At 44.6% G+C, this 20691-nt stretch overlaps 1 protein-coding gene across 2 annotated transcripts in view; it reads right to left on the bottom strand.

Annotated features, from left to right (window-relative positions):
• Positions 1–20691, bottom strand: part of LOC138795053 (hatching enzyme 1.2-like) — a 68121-nt gene that overhangs the window by 32298 nt on the left and 15132 nt on the right. The gene's annotated exons all lie outside the window — the stretch shown is intronic.

Genomic DNA, 20691 nt, shown 5'->3' with positions numbered 1-20691 from the left:
TGCTGGTAGTGGTTAGGCTGGTAGTGGTGGCTCCCCTGCTAATTCTGGCATAGTACACTTTGCACACTACAGTCCGTCGGTCATCCACAGTTTCTTTAAAAAAACTCCAGTCTTGGGAACATCTAGCCCTGGCCATGGGAGTTTGAAACAGTTGCTGATCTACTCGCTCTGCCCCTGCTTCTCCCTCTGCCCACCCCTCTTCCTCTTCCAACCAGTCCTGCGGGTGAACTTTCCTCCCCCTCAGAAGCACGGTCTTCACTAGGCTTATCCACCCAGCTCGGGTCAGTCACCTCGTCCTCATCCACCAGCTCCTCACTCTCCTCCTCACTTTGAGTTACATCCATGAAAACAACCTCACTGTCTGACAACCGGGTCTCATCGTCATCATCAGACACCTCTTCCAACCCTGCTTGCAAGTCCCCACTCGCATCACCAACTGAGTGCGTGAGCTGCATAGTTTGGGCATCAGGACAGATCGACTGCTCCGGTTGCTCTGACTCAGGGAAGGGTCCAGAAAAGTTCCTGGGAGCATGGTGGTGGATCTGAATCCCTTCTTTCCCTGGAGGGGCCAGGCTGTGGGGAAGGAGGCTGAGCTAATGGAGCAAGGGTTCCACTCCCTTGGGTAGCGTGGGTGGACTGCGTGGAAGACTGGGTGGTGGATAAGTTACTGGACACATTATCCGCTATCCACGTGATCACCTGTTCACACTGCTGCGGTTTTAATAATGGTCTACCTTGAGACGTGTCGACGTCATCGATCCCCAGAGGGTGAGAGCCTCGAAGGACAGAGACTTGCCGGCACCGAATCAGGGTGCGAAGATTATCCGGCGGCTGTCCGAGTACACTGTGGTGACTTATTTTTGTTTTTCTGTTTTGTCGATATGTTTACTGAAGAAACCTTTTTGCATACAATATAAAAGGAATAAGTGTTTTTGCAACTAGAAGTTGTCTTGTCCCCTTATTACTTACTATTGGACTCTATACCAAGTGGGCGGCTTGGTTTGGGACTTGGTCACACAGTGTATTAAGCACCAGGAATATTTATTTTTATATAGAATCATGGGAGAAGGTCATGTGGTCAGATGAGACCAAAATAGAACTTTTTGGTATCACCTCTACTCGCAGTGTTTGGAGGAAGATGGATGAGTACAACCCCAAGAACACAGTCCACACCGTGAAGCATAGGGCTGGAGAGATCATACTTCAGGGGGGCTTTTCTAAAAAGGGGACAGGACAACTGCATCAAATTAAAGGGAGGATGGATGGAGCCATGTGTCACAAGATTTTGACCAACAACCTTATTACCTCAGTAAGAGCATTGAGCGGGCTTGAGACGTCGTGTCTCGAGCCCGCGTCAGACACCAGGAAGCGGCTGGGGACCGGAGCGCCGCAATACGGGACCCGCCCCTGGAACCGGGAAGGTGAGGGGACGTTGTTCTCTCAACCACCTTCTCCCCGACCAGATCCCAAAATAGCCCCCCGCCGGAGTACCCCTTTAACCTCTTTATGACCTAGGTCATTGATGCATTAATGTCCAGGTCACATTGAAGCAGTGTCGTCGCCTCACCTTTTAAGAGCCATAGCGCTTTTACTTTTCCACCTACAGGGCTGGTTGAGGGCTCATTTTTTGCGCCACGATGTCTAGTAATCATTAATTATTTATATTTTTATATATTCTGTCTCTCACGGTTGAGGTGTACCCAAAAATTACACAGTGTATCAAATACTTATTTTCCCCACTGTAGGTGATAAGTGGTAATTTTATAGTATCTGTCCCTCTTGATTTTTTAACATTGCTTACTATTGCCCTACTGGCTTAAACTTTAGACTCCATCTGCGTTTTACCCTCTCCCTATAAATAGCAGCCATGTTGCTGCACAGACCATGCCCCCCGAGGAAGCACTTTTATGCAAAACATGCCACATGCCACTGAGCTGTAATCGGGTCATTTTATATTGTATATTGCATTCCTGCCTTCCCCCATACTTGGGATTATGTAGAGTGATCCATTTTTTTGTGTATATTGGCTTTTTTCAGACTGGCATTGCTGGTTCTTATGGTACTTCCATTTGCATACTGTATATTTTCAAATGGTAGTACTAAAAAATGTATACATTTTAATACAGGTGGCCACCCCTTTTTGTGTCTATGTTTTTAGGGTGTCCGGCTTTTGCTGTTTATGGAGAAAATCCATTTTATTGTACTATGACTTTTCTATTCCTTTATTTTTGTCCACTGGGACTTTTGTGTATAATTAACCCAGACTCTGGTGCTTGAAGGGATCTATACTATTCACATCCTCATATATGCCATCATTTAATGTCTTGCGATGCCCTGGTGCTGGTGTTATGAGCGGGCAATGACCGGGGCAGCTGCAGGGGTTATACTTGTCACGGTATAGGCCTGAGGGCAGCACAGCTGTAGGGCCGGTCTGTGGAATCTGCGGGTGATGATGGGCATGCGATTCTTCGCTGCACCTAGTCAGGGCACCAGTTAGTGGACACCAATGCCAGGGTTCAGTAACAGCGGTTTTATTATAGATGAGGTAACTAGTAGCAACAGTCTCTCCGCATGCAACCGGGTATATAGCAGGCTCTGACAAATAAAGCAGGAGTGGTGCTGCATAGGCTGTGAGAATACGTGCCGGATGATGGGAGTAGGAGTATGAGAGAAATAGCGTTGCTGGGTGGATTAGCTTGAGAGTAATACTTGCTGTGAATCCTTGTAGCGATGAGGAGAGATAACGGAATGACACCCAGATGAGAGAGAAGACTCCGGACACTTGAGCAGGCAGATAAAGCCGAAGACTTGAATATAGCAGAGCACCTGATCCACACTTCTAGTGGTGAAGTGGGAGCTGCAGAGAAGAAGCCCAACTCCTCTGAGGCAGGAGAGGGACGACACACATCCTCCTTGCTTGGAAGCAGGGGGAAGACTAACTTGTTAGGAGGAAGTGGCAGGTCACATGGTTGCTCCTGGCCAGAGCTAGTCGGCCATTGGAGGAACCATGGTTACAGTTCACGTGATCAACAGCCTTGCATACCACTGTACAATGTAATAATACACAGGAATAAATGAGAATACACATGAGAATGCACATTACCAGAGAATACTAGGGGAAAACCAGCAGCAGTTGCAGCGCAAACACTTACCAGAACAGGCATTGACACAGCAAGAGAAATGGCCATAATAGGAGTAGTAGTCCTTGCGTGTTCTGGGACACTGCATACCTCCCTAGCAAGTTTGAGCCGACCTCGGCGAATCTAGAAGGCAGCAGACATGAATAGACTGGACAATCAAACAACAGGAATGAATGATGAGAGTGAGTGTGATGAGGTGTGTGTTTCCCACGCCCAAGGCACAGGTGAGAAGAGAGAGAATGAGAAACCCTAGTGGCAGGACTTCACCTAGGGGTGCCTAACGTACTCTGGCGACCAGGTAGCTAGTGCGTGAACCATCTGACGTGTAAGCCAGGACAACTTAACTGCTGGCGGGTGACCCTCCATATTCCAGCCAGTTAGACAGTAGGTTTTCTGTTAAATGTGTTACCCTACTGGAGGAGAACGTGAAGACCTGTGTACTACCTTGGTGTGTCTGAGTAGTGTCTTGGATACCTGGAAGAGAAAAGAACAAAATAATAAAAGCAAACATACATGGGGAGCTCCCTTTCATACCACTCAATCACACACACAAGCACTCCACAGGCCAAACACACAAAAAGGTATCCAAGGTGCGATATGTATGGACCAGTGTGAAGGTTGGAGTATGACTATGTGTGATAACTACTGTGTTGAGACAAGACAGAGGTGAACAAATACTGGAAACAAAAAGGAAGGGAAACACAACAGACAACAAATACTGCGAGGTCTGGAGGAGAACTGGCTCACATGAATGTGAATGAAAATCTGAGAAAAATCTGAATGAAAATCTGAGGAAAATCTGCATACAAACTGGCTCAACTAAATCTTTCCAGCGATAGATATGATAATAATACACAATAATGAGACTGGATGAGAAAATACACTCCTACATAAACTGGACTTTCTCTGAGGTATATATATATATATATATATATATATATATATATATATATATATATATATATATGTACTAACTTCCCTTACTCAGAGGAGGAGCTATCTGACTTTGACACTGGAAAAATATACTGTTTTACAAAAGAGGCACTCTACTCTGAGGCTATCTATGTAACCTTGTGCTTACTCAGAGGAGGAAATACAAAGAGTCCGATAACACTGGAATGCAATGGTAGGAAAAGTGCAATAATGAAATAAGTGCAATAATACCCTGTGTGGAACACACAATCACAGGAAAGTGCATTAGGAAGGAATGGGTTAAGTGTCTCTGTTAGGTAGAGTCTCTTTTTAGGCAATTAGACATCGTCCATGTAAAAGGCTCTGGGACAGGCACTAAAGAACCTTTTGTTATTGTAAGTGTCCATCAGCTCATGGCTGGTTAGTACAGGGAACTTGGTCAGGAGGACCAGGCACGAACCTTGAACGTTGCATAGCAGGAACCTGAACAAAACAGTTAGACAACAAAACAGTTTAAGGGCTCTGTTCTCTGTAAGGACACTTAGCAGAAATGTCCTGGAGGACCCTGAGTAGGCTTCTTCTTTTTCTTCTTCCACGGATAGCGATAGCGTGAAGGGCCTGGAGCAGAAGCATCACTGGATGCCGTAGTGACTACAATGCTGGGCGTCACCGTGGTGATAGGAGAGATGATGGGGGCCACATGATAGGTGATGGTCGTGGTAGAAGAGGCATAGCTACAGCAGTGGGGGCAGTAGAGGGGACTGCGGTAGTAGACGGGCCCGCTGTAGTGGAAGCCGCAGGAGTAGCGCTAGGCATAGCGGTGGCAGCTGTAGTGGCAGGCGACAGGGCAGCGAGGGCCTGCTGAATGTCCTCGATCAGCTGCATAATCTTAGGCCCGCGCCCGAGCATCCATTGCGGCACGGGCGGCGAATCACGCCCTGGAGGTTGCCACAGACCCGGGGATATGAAGGCCTTAGCAGAGTTCTCCCCTTTAGGGCCAGGGACTGAGGACAACAGAGTCGGTCCACTTACAATCTGTTCGCTGTCCGGTGATAAGGACCCTCCGGTACAAGAAGCGAGGTCAGCGGTGCTGGAGTGACCGGGTCCCGGAGAAATGCTGGTCTCAGGTATGGGCCCCTCATTCTGATCAGAAGAGGCCGGGATGAAGGCCTGGCGAAGACTTCCTTCGCCCGACGGGGCAGCGTCCCAGCTGGTGTCGCTGTAGGATGGGAGCGGTGCTAGCAGGCAGGCAGGATTGCTCTCCGGCAGCTCCGGCATCCCTGGTGCTGCGGCTGCAGGCAATCGTTTCTCGGGGGCCGCCATCTTGTCACGCTCTGGCTGGAACTTGTAGCAGGAAGGGGAGGAGCGCCAGGCTGGAGGATCAGGTTCCAGAATCTGCCCAGCAACAGTGACGTCATCCAGCCCAGGCAGCCAATCAGGAGCAGCCAATGGAAAGTCTATGGCGCCGGACGATTCCCGCGCTTTGGCAGCATGGCTGTTAACCCCCTCCTCTCCGGGGTATGGCGCAGCCAGAAATTGAAGAAGACGGCGGCCATCTTGGGTACTGTTTAGGGCCCGAAACACTTCAATCACCCCCATAGTAATCGGCAAAGTCTCTGGAGGGCAACTGTACAGTTCTGGGGGCACTGACAGTTGGCACAACACAGTCTGTATCCTGTTCGTGACGCCAAAAATGCGATGCCCTGGCCCCTGGGGGCCACTTCCGCAGTGCTGGTGTTATGAGCGGGCAATGACCGGGGCAGCTGCAGGGGTTATACTTGTCACGGTATAGGCCTGAGGGCAGCACAGCTGTAGGGCCGGTCTGTGGAATCTGCGGGTGATGATGGGCATGCGATTCTTCGCTGCACTTAGTCAGGGCACCAGTTAGTGGACACCAATGCCAGGGTTCAGTAACAGCGGTTTTATTATAGATGAGGTAACTAGTAGCAACAGTCTCTCCGGATGCAACCGGGTATGTAGCAGGCTTTGACAAATAAAGCAGGATTGGTGCTGCATAGGCTGTGAGAATACGTGCCGGATGATGGGAGTAGGAGTATGAGAGAAATAGCGTTGCTGGGTGGATTAGCTTGAGAATAATACTTGCTGTGAATCCTTGCAGCGATGAGGAGAGATAACGGAATGACACCCAGATGAGAGAGAAGAATCCGGTCACTTGAGCAGGCAGATACAGCCGAAGACTTGAATATAGCAGAGCACCGGATCCACACTTCTAGTGGTGAAGTGGGAGCTGCAGAGAAGAAGTCCAACTCCTCTGAGGTAGGAGAGGGACGACACACATCCTCCTTGCTTGGAAGCAGGGGGAAGACTAACTTGTTAGGAGGAAGTGGCAGGTCACATGGTTGCTCCTGGCCAGAGCTAGTCGGCCATTGGAGGAACCATGGTTACAGGTCACGTGATCAACAGCCTTGCATACCACTGTACAATGTAATAATACACAGGAATGCATGAGAATACACATGAGAATGCACATTACCAGAGAATACTAGGGGAAAACCAGCAGCAGTTGCAGTGCAAACACTTACCAGAACAGGCATTGAAACAGCAAGAGAAATGGCCATAATAGGAGTAGTAGTCCTTGTGTGTTCTGGGACACTGCAGTCTCCACCGCTGTCTCTACAGGTGGCAACAGTTAAAAAGAATAAATGACCATTGAACTCTTTGTTTGGGATTCTAAGGAATCCAGGACCAGCAGGGGTGCTGAGGAGATAATGAATATTCCATGTACACCAGCCATGAAACCTGCAGCCATTGTGCTGTGATCTCCATAGGACAGGTGACAACAACTGTAACATTGCATCCATTTGGATACCACCCTAAGGCTGTCAGTAATATATGGATACAGCCATAGGCTGTACGCTGGAGAACGAGGTCACTGGAACGAGGTCAGGTAAAGATGTAACGAGGCATGTCATTTTCATTATAGGTACACGTCACCTGTAGGAGACAGAATCTATAATAAAAATCTAGTAAATCACATTGTTTGCATTAAATAAGTATTTGATCACCGACCAACCAGCAAGAACTTTGTCTCTCACAGACCTGTAAGTTTTCCTATAAGAGGCTTCTCCTACTCTGCACTCATTACCTGTATTAAGTGCACCTGTTTGATCTCATTATCTATATAAAAAACACCTGTCCACACACTCCAACCTCTCCACCATGGCCAAGACCAAAGAGCTGTCTATGGACACCGGGGGCAAAATTGGAGACCTGTACAAGGCTGAGATGGGCTACAGGACAATAGACCAGTAGCTTGGTGAGAGGGCAACAACTGTTGGTGCGGATATTAGAAAATGGAAGAAACACAAGTTGGGACTGCAGTCACACAGATTACTGTTAAACAAAAAAAGCAAAAAAAAAAAAAGAAAGTGCAACAGCAACCTACAGGTGCAAGTGCTTATCATACATACTCCCCCCAGCACACACACGATAAAAACCTGCTGTATAGATATTAAAAAATGAGGATATTAGCAAATGTTAAGGTGTCCTCAGAGACATGGTCCTGCATTCTTTTGCTAGCAATGGCCTCTCCTGGGCTAATAATAAGCCTACAACTGGGCAGATTGGATCCAAATGGTGTGGCATAGAAGTTCTGCCAATTTTTACCTTTTTCTGTTCTGTTTGGTGGATTTGGCTACCTCCTGTTGGCTTGCACTCCACTCATGTCCCAAGGGTGCTATAAATAGAGAATATTTGGATCCAATCTGCCCAGTTGTAGGCTTACTGATAGACGAGGAGAATCCATTGCTAGTGTGAGAATGGTAGAGTAGGACCACGTCTCTGAGGACACCCGAACGTGGTGACATGTTTGTGCATATTATTGTGGAGTTTGGACATTGTTGTGTATACTGGTTTATTTCAGACCGGCATTGCTGATTCTTGTGGTACTACCATTTGCATTCTGTGTTTTTTTAAAATTGTATTAATAAAAATGTATACTTTTTGATAAAGGTGGTCACCCCTTTTTCAGTCTATGTAGTTAAGGTGTCCGGCTTTTACTATTTATAAACATAAACAATGGATATTATTGTACTATGACATTTCTATTACTTATTATTGTTTACTGAGATATTCGTGTATAATTAACCCAGACTCTGTTGCTTGAAGGGATCTATACTATTCATGTCCACCATTTGATGTCTCCACCGCTGTCACTACAGGTCACAACAGTTAGAAAGAAGAGGTGACCATTGAACTCTTTGTTAGGGATCCTAAGGAATCCAAGACCAGCAGGGATGCTGAGGATATAGTGAATATTCCATGTTTACCTGCTATGAAACCTGCAGCCATTGTGCTGTGATTTCCATAAAATGGGTGACAGCCACTGTAAAAATTGTGTCCAGTTTCACTGTTTTTCTTTCTCTAGTAATAAAGGTAATGGGCTCAATAGTCTAGGCAGGGATGAGAACCTTCAGCTCTAGCTTTAGCTTTGCCTGTCCTGGCATGATGACAATTGGAGTTCTGTAACAGCTGGAGAGTTGAAGGGTTCCCCTTTCCTTGTCAAAAGAAATGGGGCAAAGCGGATGATTTATATAAATGACACTTTATAGGCTCACAGTACAGGCCGTGGCGGCTGCTATGGGGCCCACCGCATTAAGGGGCCCAGTGGCCCGATCCTGTAATAGACTTGGCCCACTGAGCTTCTATCAGCTGCAGCACCCAGTGCAGTCCTGATGGCTCCTGACCCTGCCTATCACTCTTATGTCTGGAGGCAGCATTCTGCCTCCGGACACATAAGCCCGCTCCCCCCTAAAGCCCCCAGAGATTCACTTAAAGAAGACGTCCCCTGTGAGTCATTGGCTGTAACTGCACTGTAATCACTTATGGTGTACAGAGCCTGTGTAGAGCTAGTATCTGCTGGTCACTGTGTGAGATGATATTGGTTGTACAGTGGATTTTATTCCGTAGCAGTGGTGGTATTGGTATGTGGTGGTAATATTAGTCCCTTGTAAACTTTTACTGGTGATATTAGTGTTTAGAGTCTGGTGGTAATAGTTAAAAATTATCATCCCAACCAGGGGACAACTTAGCGTTAGCGCAATGCCTAAATGCATTTCAAACATCTTTTCTATGGAATGTTATTGAGGAAAATATGAATGATCAGATTACACTTAAGTAAATAACAGTGCCACCCCTTGGTGCATAAATGAATGGCTAGAGGAATCCTGTAGAGCGCTAAGTGATAAGCGTCCTTGGGTAAGCATAATCTGTCTATTCATTCTTCTCTGTCCTGCGTTAATTGGTGGCTGATGTTTTGTTTCAGCCACTTGCGGCTTTACTTGTGGTTAATGCTTGAAGGACAGATGATACTAAGCACTAATGATATTGTAAGTACTTCACCTTTGTATTCATATCTATGCAAAAGTGTCCACAATATCATACTAAGAACACCTGGTTATTGTATTTCTGCCATACCATCTGTATATACAGATGTAGCCATCGTCACCATGATCGGGTTGACGGGATAGCGTGTCACAGTAACTCTTCTGTGTCAGCGTTATCTTGATGTGTGAAAAGAAATGTAAGGTTTTAACTTGTAGTTTCTACACTTTACCACCAGGTGGCGCTTGGAACAATTGTACCCTACGCTATACTCACAATTAGAAGCTACTACTTATACAGGGTTTCCTACTCAAAGTCAGAAAACTTCTGCTCCTTGCCGCCTGACTTTTAATGTGTTTTAAAGAGGTCTATTACATTTATTTCGTTCTAATTTTTGTATATTCCGTTCAAACATCCTCAGATGGAACGAAATATACAAAATTAACATTAAAAAAAAAATTAAATATTAAAGCATTAAATATTAACCCTCTCCCCCGCTGCACTGTGTGTTAATTAAAGTTTCCTTTCTGTTCATGAAGCACCTCTCCTAGAATGCTCTCAGGAACAGTTCCCCCTATGGCATGACATTTAATGTTATCTTCACTTGAAACAGAACCTATTGATTCTGTTCCTAAAGGCCCTATTCCACCAACAGATCTGACGACAGATTATCTGCCAAAGATTTGAAGCCAAACCCAGCAGTGGATTTGAAAGAGGAGAAATCTCAGTCTTTCCTTTATGACCTGTTCTCTGTTTATAGTCTGTTCCTGGGTTTGGCTTTAAATCTTTGGCTGATAATCTGTTGTCAGATCTGTTGGTGGAATAGGGCCTTAACTATGGGATCATGGTGATAAACAGTTTTAGCATCATGATCCCATAGCTTAAAGCCGCGATCTGTGGCCATTCTCTTCTCTGTGGCTGTGAGCTGCTTCCGTGCTGCCAGCCTTCAGGTTGTGACCCTCATGGTAAATAATGATTATCATGATCATCTTCTGTCTATTCCTTCTTCAGCCATAGGATCAACATAATAATCATAATCACCATAATCCCATAACCTGTCACAGACTGCTGCCATCGGTTCTGCTCTGCAGCGATCTCCTGTATGTGGCTGTGTAATGAACTTCTGCTCTGTCACCATTCAGGTTATAGGATTATCAAGATAATAATGATTATCATGATGATTTTATGTCTGTTCCTTCTTCAGCCAGAGGAATATCATTCTTATCATGATAGTCCTATACCTGGTATAGACTGCTGCAATCTCTGCCCGTTTTTCCTGCTTGCTGTGAAGCTGTCAAACACTCTTCTTAGCTCCCTGCATCTTCAAAGCAGCCAGTGTAATGTCAGAACCTGATCAATTCTAGCAATACAATAGATGCTTCTTCTCATTAACAAGCAGGACAATAACCATCCCCTGCAGGACAGCTACTTTCCTAAAGATGCCATGGGCTGTAGGGATCTCTCTTAGCATAATGCTGTATACTGTACTGACAGATAGGAAGCTGCTGGGAAGGTTAGTTGCTGTCTGTATGAGAAGCTTCTTAGTCAGCAGTAACAAGTTCATACATTACTATCTCCTGCAATAGTAACAATTTCTTTGCTGTTACAAAACTTATTACAACAGAAGAATAGATACTATTGCAGGTGATAGTAATGTATGAGCTAGTTACTGCTGACTAAGAAGCTTCTCATACAGACCCCAGCACCATTCAGCAACCACTATTAGCATCACACAGTATCCTGTTCTGTTCCCCCTTCCCCTGCACTGTGACACCCTCCCCCAGCACTTCAGAAAGTCCCCTCCCCAGGTACAGACCTGATCCTTCCCCTCCCCCTCCTTCCCAGAGGACTGTATAAAATCACTACCCAGCACTCCATAAGGCAGTAAAACTAACAAACTCTATACTACTGAACAGGAATATATTTGAGGTTTGTTTCTATTCAGTGTCTGACAGAATATAATGACAGGGGTCAGTGACTACTGGGGAAAGATAAAGATGATTTTGTGAGCTAAAGTGCCAATAGGTGATCATTTTCAAAAGTTGCAAATTGCAACGATCACCTATTGGCAGCTCGGCTCACAAATCATCTTTATCTTTCTCCAGTATTTCCTGACCCTGGTCATTATATTCTGTCAGACACTGAGCAAAAACATATACCAAATGTATTTTTGTGTAGGCAGCACTATTCCCTATTCCATCGTATTGCCGTCTATTCAGTTCTCTGGTCACTTAACTCTTAATTGATTCATTCATACTTTCACTAACCACAATCTAAGTTCTAATTGATCATTGTATAATTTATATTAATTATTATAGTGCTTGAAAAGCACTATATTGTAATCCGTATTCTTCTTCTTCTTCTTCTTCTTCTTCCAGCCATTTTTCTGCGCGTAATACAGCCCGAACCGCTTTGTGCACACACTCCGTTCAAACTGCGTTTCGAAGCCCTCGGCGGTGTGTGGTGTGCTATCTATTTTTCGTTTCGATCGGATTTGTCGTTTTTAAGAAATTTACGTTAAACAACCCCAAATTTCCCATAGAAAATAATGGCCCATTGCAAATAATGGCCACACTCTAACCGCTGACAGCCAATCACAGCACATATGCAAATAGCTGAAATATAGCAGCCAATAGGAACTCTAAGGTCTCGTCATGCAATGTATCACACCATCCACAGTCACATGTCCACTATTGGCCAATAGAAGATGTAATATATGGAAGGTCCTTAACAATTTTGTCTCCCCGACATGAGTAAGATTGTCATGGTAACCGAGCAATGATCTTTACCATTATAAGTACTCAGATCGCTCTTAAAGGGACCCAGGTCACCCTTAAAGGAACGCAGGTCGCTCTTAAAGGGACCCAAGTCTCTCTTAAAGGGACGGGAGCCATGTCGCTCTTAAAGGGACCCAAGTCGTTCTTAAAGGTACCCAAGTCGCTCTTAAAGTGGCGGGACCCAAGTCGCTCTTAACCCCTTAAGGACAGAGCCTGAAATGGCCTTAAGGACAGAGACAAATTTTATGAATATGACCAGTGTCACTTTAGTCATTAATAACTTCGGGATGCTTTTACCTATCTGGCTGATTCTGAGATTGTTTTCTCGTGACATATTGTACTTTACATTTCTGGTAAAATGGAGTCGATACTCATAACTAATCTTTATGAAAAACACCAAAATAACGTGAAAAATTGTGAAAAAATGCATTTTTCAAACTTTGAAACCTTTCTGCTTATACAGAAAATGGTTATGCCACATAAATTATACATTAAATAGCATTAGCAACATGTCTACTTTATGTTGGCGGCATTTATTAAACTATATTTCATTTTTTTTAGACAATAGAAAGCTTAAAACATTAGCAGCAATTTTCCAAATTTTCTGTAAAATTTCAAAATCAGATATTTTCAGGGACCTGTTCAGGTTCAAAGTGTATTTGAGGGGCCTGTATGTTAGAAAGCCTCACAAAGCACCCCATTTCAGAAACTGCGCCCCCCACACTCTGCAAAAGCATATCCAGAAAGTTTTTTAACCCTTTAGGGGAGTCACAGAAATAAAAGCTAAGGGGGACATTTATCATTTGCACCTTTTTTTGCGAATATTTTTAGCACTGTGCACTGGCTTATATGTTTGCAGCCTAGTAAGGTATTTATGAACATTCACATGTTGGTTCATAAATCACCTGCTATAGCTTTCCTGGTGCTGCGCATTTTACTGCAGGTATTCATGAATTGACCCTGGTTAAAAAAGTTCCGCTACCCTGGGACTGGAGTACAGATGTGAACGAAAATGCGAAAATTTCAAAATTCTCACATGATAAATCCCGGCTGAGAATATTCTTACGGATAACCACGCCCACAAATGTCAAGAAGGCAAAAAACTGGAGTAAGGTGTCATATTCACACATACACCGAGCTACACTGTTTAGTAAATCTGACGAAGGGCTGTGCACATCACACTTACGCCAAAAAATACTAAGGAGCACAAGGTACACTGCTTGATACATGTCCCCCTAAGTGTGTAAGAAATTTGAAAATTTTTATTTTCTGTGCAGAGATTTTATTGTAATCCAATATCTTTCATAATGATAAACCTATTAGCAGAGAAATGCACCCCAATATTGATTGCCCCGTTTCTGCAGTTTATAGAAATACCCCATATGTGGCCCTATTGGGCTATTTGACGCAACCACAAGCCTCAGATATAAAGGAGCGCCCAGTGAATTTCAACGCCTCCGTTATATTTGGTTATTTTTGACTGTACCACTTCAGGTTGGCAGAGGCTCTGGGGTGCCAAAACCTAAAAAACACCCCTAAAGGGACACCATTTAGAAAACTACACCCCTCAAGGAATGTAACAAGGGGTGCGGTGAGCATTTGGACCCCACAGGTGCTTCACAGTTTTTCAGAACAATGTGGTGTAAAAAAGTAAAAATTCTATTTTTTACACTAAAATGTTGTTCTAGCCTTCATTTTTCATTTTTACAAGGGGATAAAAGAAAAAAAAAAACACCAAATGTGTAGCGCAGTTTCTCCCGAGTACGGAAATACCCCACATGTGGCGATAAAGTGCCAAGGGGGCGCAGGACGAGCCTCCAAAGGGAAGGAGCGCCAATTGGCCTTTGCAAGCTGGATTTTACTGGAATGGATTTCAAGGGTCATGTCGCATTTACAGAGCCCTCGTGCTGCCAAGACACTGGAAACCCCCCACAAGTGACCCCATTCTGGAAACTACACCCCTCAAGGAATCTAACAAGGGGGGCAGTGAGCATATGGACCCCACTGGTGACGGGCACAAATGTGGAACAATGTGACGTGAAAGGGAAAATTTTCATTTTTTCACTTTCATCAAGGGGTCCATATCCCCGCTGCCCCCCTTGATAGATTCCTGAGGGGTGTAGTTTCCAGAATGGGGTCACTTGTGGGGGGTTTCCAGTGTTTTGGCAGCACGAGGGCTCTGTAAATGCGACATGGCGTTCATCATCCATTCTGGCCAAATCCAGCCTCCAAAATTCAAATGGCGCTCCTTCCCTTTGGAGGCTTGCCCTGCACCCACACGGCGCTTTATGTCCACATGTGGGGTATTGACGGACTCAGGGGGAATTGCTCTACACATTTTGTGTGTTTTTTTCTCTTTTAACCCCTTGTGAAAATGAAAAATTTAAGGCTAAACCAACATTATAGTGTAAAAAATGTAATATTTAATTTTCACGCCATATTGTTCCACATTTGTGTCCGTCACCAGTGGGGTCCATATGCTCACTACACCCCTTGTTACATTCCCTGAGGGGTGTAGTTTCCATAATGGGGTCAATTGTGGGGGGTTCAACTGTCTTGGCAACAAAGGGGCCTTTTAAATGCAACATGGCCCCTCGAAATCCATTCCAGCCAAATCCAGCCTTCAAAAACCAAATGGCGCTCCTTCCCTTCGGAGGCTTACCCTGCACCCGCATGGCGCTTTATGTCCACATGTGAGGTATTTCCATAATCAGGGGAATTTGCTCTACACATTTTGTGTTTTTTTTATCTTTTAACCCCTTGTGAAAATGAAAAAATCAAGACAAGATCAATGATTTAGGGTAAAAATTAAACATTTTTTACACTAAATGTTGGTCTAGCCTTGATTTTTTCCTTTTCCACAAGGGGTTAAAAAAGAAAATGAACACAAAACGTGTAGGGTAATTTCCCCTGAGTACGAAAATACCCCACATGTGGACATAATGTGCCATATTGGCACAGGGCAAGCCACCAAAGGGACAGAGCGCCATTTAGAGGCTGGAATGGAGGATGGAGGCCATGTCGCAATTACAAAGCTCCTGTGCTGCCAGGACAGTAGAAACCCCCCACAAGTGACCCCATTCTGGAAACTACACCCCATAAGGAATCTAACAAGGGGTGCAGTGAGCATATGGACCCCACTGGTGATGGGCACATATGTGGAACATGTGCCATGAAAATAAAAAATATTTTTTTTTTATTTTCACGCCACAAATGTGGCCGTCACCAGGGGGCCATATCCCCACTGCCCCCCTTGTTAGATTCCTTATGGGGTGTAGTTTCCAGAATGGGGTCACTTGTGGGGGTTTTCTTCTGTCCCGGCAGCACAGAGGCTCTGTAATTGCATCATGGCATCCTCTAATGGGAATGGCGGCCATACCTACTTAGCTGGGGAAAAGGGACAATTCTAATTTATTTGGGGGTATTAGGCCAATTATTAGTTTATAAGGTTGAAAATGACAGGTGTCCATCAAACTCAACCTGTGTTGATCCAGAGGAAGGCAAAATCCCCTCGTGAGGCAGACGACAGTAGCCTCATCACAGGGGAAAAATTCCTTCCCGACTCCATAATGGCGATCAGAATAATCCCTGGATCAACGTGACCCCTGAAATAGGAATAAGGGACAGAATTTAGAAAATGTAGAACCCCAGTGACGTGTGGTGCGCCTTGGAGCGATCCAGTATGCAGAGGCCGGGGGGATCAGGACAGGTGTCACACTGGAAAATGGTGTCCTTCCTGATCCCCCTGTTACGCCACACTCTTATCATGATTCTTATCATGATAGTCCTATACCTGGTATAGACTGCTGCAATCTCTGCCCGTTTTTCCTGCTTGCTGTGAAGCTGTCAAACACTCTTCTTAGCTCCCTGCATCTTCAAAGCAGCCAGTGTAATGTCAGAACCTGATCAATTCTAGCAATACAATAGATGCTTCTTCTCATTAACAAGCAGGACAATAACCATCCCCTGCAGGACAGCTACTTTCCTAAAGATGCCATGGGCTGTAGGGATCTCTCTTAGCATAATGCTGTATACTGTACTGACAGATAGGAAGCTGCTGGGAAGGTTAGTTGCTGTCTGTATGAGAAGCTTCTTAGTCAGCAGTAACAAGTTCATACATTACTATCTCCTGCAATAGTAACAATTTCTTTTCTGTTACAAAACTTATTACAACAGAAGAATAGATACTATTGCAGGTGATAGTAATGTATGAGCTAGTTACTGCTGACTAAGAAGCTTCTCATACAGACCCCAGCACCATTCAGCAACCACTATTAGTATCACACAGTAACCTGTTCTGTCCCCCCCCCCCCCCCACCCCTGCACTGTGACACCCCCCTCCCTCAGCACTTCAGAAAGTCCCCTCCCCAGGTACAGACCTGATACTTCCCCTCCCCCTCCTTCCCAGAGGACTGTATAAAATCACTACCCAGCACTCCACAGGAATGGATGTGAAAAGAGGAGAAATCTCAGGCTGTTCTTTATGACCTGTTCTCTGTTTATAGTCTGTTCCTGGCTTTGGCTTCAAAAATCTGTCAGATAAATCTGTCTGTGTAAAGGCAGCCTTAATTGATTAATTCATACTTTTACTATCCACACTCTACACACTAATTTATTGTGTTAAGTGTTAATGATGATTGACAGGGGGCTATTGTACAATGTTAAAGCTGCCCTCCCAGTTTAGACAGTGCAGCTTTAACATCAAAGACTGAACCCCAGAGTAGGACAGATAAAGTAGAGGTAAGGGCACTGCCTCCTGTCATGATAGTCCTGAGATGGATCCCCTGGGGAAACAACTTGTTTATTATTATTATTATTGTATGTTTGTTGCCACTCATCATAAACAATTAGCACAATAAATTGGTGTGTAGTAAAAGTATCAATGAATCAATTAAGAGTTATGTGACTACTGAACTGAGTGGCTGGAGATAGAGAACGCTGTAATGAAATGTTAGCATGTTTTCGTTCAGTGCCTGACACGATGTAATGACAAGGCTCAGTGTTATGGCAAGACAATGCTTTCGGAGAAAAATTAAAGGTTTCTTTTCTTTTTTTTTCTTAAAAAAAAAAACACACACTTATTGTTCTCAAAAAATATTCACTGACTTTAGTCATTACTGGGGGAAATATACAAAACTTAGAACAAGAAATGTAATAGCTTTCTGCACATCACATTACTAATGAGGGGATTCCACAATTACAATCCCTGCCTTGTCAGTAATGTGTAGTAAGAATGCTATTTCATCTGCCCCGATCTGCTGGCCCTCCTCTCTCTCCACTGCAGGAGCTTGCCGTATAATAATTTCCCTTACTGTAATGACAGAACCCAATTGGTTCTGTCATTGCAATAAGGAGCCTATATGATGCTTCCATTTATATGACAGAACCAGGTTCTGTCATTATCCCATCTACAGTAGAGAGAGGAGAGGGTCGGCAGATCGCATCAGAGCTGAAAACCTATAGTAAATAGTTTTAACTGTAATACTGCCACCTACTGGCTGTGTCTGGAATTACACCAAAGGAGTTTCGTTAGAATCATCCTGACGCATTAAATCAGAAAATTAATGCGTCAGGGATCATGTTGAAGGTGGCTACATCTGTAATACTTTTATATGTTTCTTACAATCTTTTTAATGATTTGTTTAATTAATTTGCTTTGTGTCTTAATTGGTCGCCTTCTTTAAAGACGTATCTGAACCTTTTGCTGAAGAGTTACCAAAACAGGAGATGTAGAGGTAACAGTTGCCCCTGGGCCCTGGTATCTGAATGTCTACTTTACATAAGAAGATACCGCTATCAGTAGCAGAGCATTAAGTGTGGGCTCTGTTGTACTGGGGCCAGTTGCAGATTACAATAGGTCTGTTTTGGGCAGTAGCCCGGGGCCCATGGCCACCCAAACATACTTTCAATGGTATGTTGTCTCTTGGCTACAGTTCTGTGATGATTTGCAAAAAAAAAAATTTTTTCCCTGTGCCTATGAGCACCATGCTAGTGCTGCCATATTTACATGGGTTGGGGTAAAGCTTGGTGAACAGCCCAGTGTCTGTGATAAAATTAATTCAGTTTCGGGAACTGAAAATTAAAGTGTATCTGTCAAAAAGACATGCCAAAAGTTTTCACCAGTTGGGGTCTGGGTGTTCAGACCAGAAGGAGGCTGGAGAAACAAGCGATTTAGGGTCCTCTTACACGGCCCGATCAGAGAGATCAGTGCTGATTTGCAGCCTGGCTAATCACACTGCCTGGCTGCACAAACGATTGCTGCAACACTTGTGCGGCCATTTAAATGCATAAATGGATTAATACAAACTTATGTCTACAACATCGTTTGGCTCAGCTGACTATCTGAGCTAGGAGTCTTGTCTTACACACAACTAGAAATTTCCCTAACCGTGTAAACCTCTGTTTCTGTTGCGTTTCTTATGAATGGACTTCATCATTTGAAAGCGCTTTTATCGCGATTCATTCACGTAAGGGGAGATGAGTAGAACTTTTCATGTATTATAGTATCTACTCCTAACTATGGACTAAATGGACACGATGGAGTTAATACTCACAATTACTCTGACACTTGAGTATCACTGCTGTAAACCAATAGAAAAGCTTATTCAGCTTGTTTCACCTGTATATAAAGCTGATTCACATGTTCACTTACCGTGCTTTAAAACGGCAAAGACTGTTGGCTGAAACGTTGCTCCGGTATTTTCTGTATGCTGCTGTCATGAATGTGCCTGGGATGAACTCCGTGCGCCCCTCAGCTCATGCTGCGCGGCTGAGATGGCGCTGATATTCAGTGTTTTGTATGTCTTTAGCAGTAACCTGAACCTTGTCTGAACACTGCTCTATTTCCTTCTGTGTGTTCAGCCACACCCGCTTTGCCTGAGATACTCCTGGCCACTCCGGAGTTAACTCTGATGCTGGTTAGCTAGTCTGACAGACTGTTCTCCCTGCCAGTCAGGTTGCTCTTGCCCCAGGTGTTCTGAGGAGATTAGGGGTCTGGTCCTATCAGCTCCTGCACTGGACCTCTGGTCTCCTATATAGTGTCTGCCAGCCTGCCTCTCACTGCCGGATATTGAGCTTGTCTCTGCCTGGTTCTGTATTTGCTATTCTTGCTCTGTTTATTCTGACTCTGCTTTGTATTTCTGACCATTCCTGCTTGCTGCCTGCCCCTGACCATATTGCCTGTTTATTGACCTCACCTTTGGATTGTGATTTTGTACTTTTGCTGCCCGATTGTTGTGACCCGGACTGTCGACCATCCTTTATTGTGTTTTGTCTGTCTGTCTTGTCTTTGTGTCCCACCTAGCCAGTGCAGGGACTGACGCCCAGTTGCTCGCCGCCATCTTAGGGCGGATTGTGGCAAATAGGTAGAGGACAGTGGGCGGGGCTGAGCTTAGGGCTCACTGTGTTGTGTTGTCTTGCTGTCCGGATCCTGACAGCTGCACCTTGCTGTGACACTTCTTTGTTTGGATTGATTTTTTTTATATGGAATAAATTCACATTTTTTTCACGTTCAACCATCGAGTGCTGTGGATTATCTCCTGCACATTTGAATACATAGTTATCAGCCGCACATCTCTTGCTTAGACAGAGAGAGAGATGGGTGGCTAACAATGATTTTACCGTCCCCACAAAACATTTTACACTGAACCATTATCCGGTGAATGAGCATCCATTTTAGTGTCAGCTAGGGATGGTCTGAACCGAGTTCGTACTGGGTTCGTACGAACCCAAACCATCCGCAATGATTACCGCTGTCTGCCCGCTCCGTGCAGCGGGCGGATCCAGAGGGAGGAATGCCTGGAAAACTGGGATACAGCCATAGCCATAGGCTGTATCCCAGTTTTCCAGGCGGTCCTCCCGCTGTATCCGCCCGCTGCACGGAGCGGGCAGACAGCAGGAATCCGATGCCGAGCTTTCGGGTTCAGCCGAACCTTGGCGGGTTCGGACCATCCCTAGTGTCAGCCTAAAAGATGCGATCAACAACACACCAATGGTTTTTCAATCGTTGCCTGCATACACACTGATCTCGACCAAGCTAAATTTTCAACATGTCAGGTTTTTCAAGGGACACTTTAAGCTTTCCAATGTTGTCTGAACCCAACGATATTGGCAGCACTGAATTTCTGTGGAGCGTTCCCACTTTCCCACTGATTGCAAATGTCAGCGGGAAAGAATCAACACCTAAAGTTCTTTTGAATGCAAACAAACTGCACTACTTGGTTTCCTTCTGATACTATTACATAAGCATTGTGCAATGGTTATCATGAACACCCATGCTTATATTCCCATTTTTTTGGGGGGGAGAGAATTTGAAAAGAAACTTTTCCATTATACTATTTCCATAGCTTCGAATATCCACAACCAATAACTATATAAAATATTGTTACATCTTAAACAGATTGAACATAAAACATAGCGCTAACATGGACATCACTGACAAAAAGGATTACAAATTACAGCCCAAACCCCTGGATAACAGTTGACTTTGATGACCTTCTCTCTTTGCTAAATAGTATGCG

This window comes from Dendropsophus ebraccatus, chromosome 6 (assembly GCF_027789765.1).
Source record: "Dendropsophus ebraccatus isolate aDenEbr1 chromosome 6, aDenEbr1.pat, whole genome shotgun sequence".
Taxonomy (NCBI): Eukaryota; Metazoa; Chordata; class Amphibia; order Anura; family Hylidae; genus Dendropsophus; species Dendropsophus ebraccatus.
Note: the sequence above shows the minus strand (reverse complement) of the source record. Positions and strands in the feature narration are given on the sequence as shown.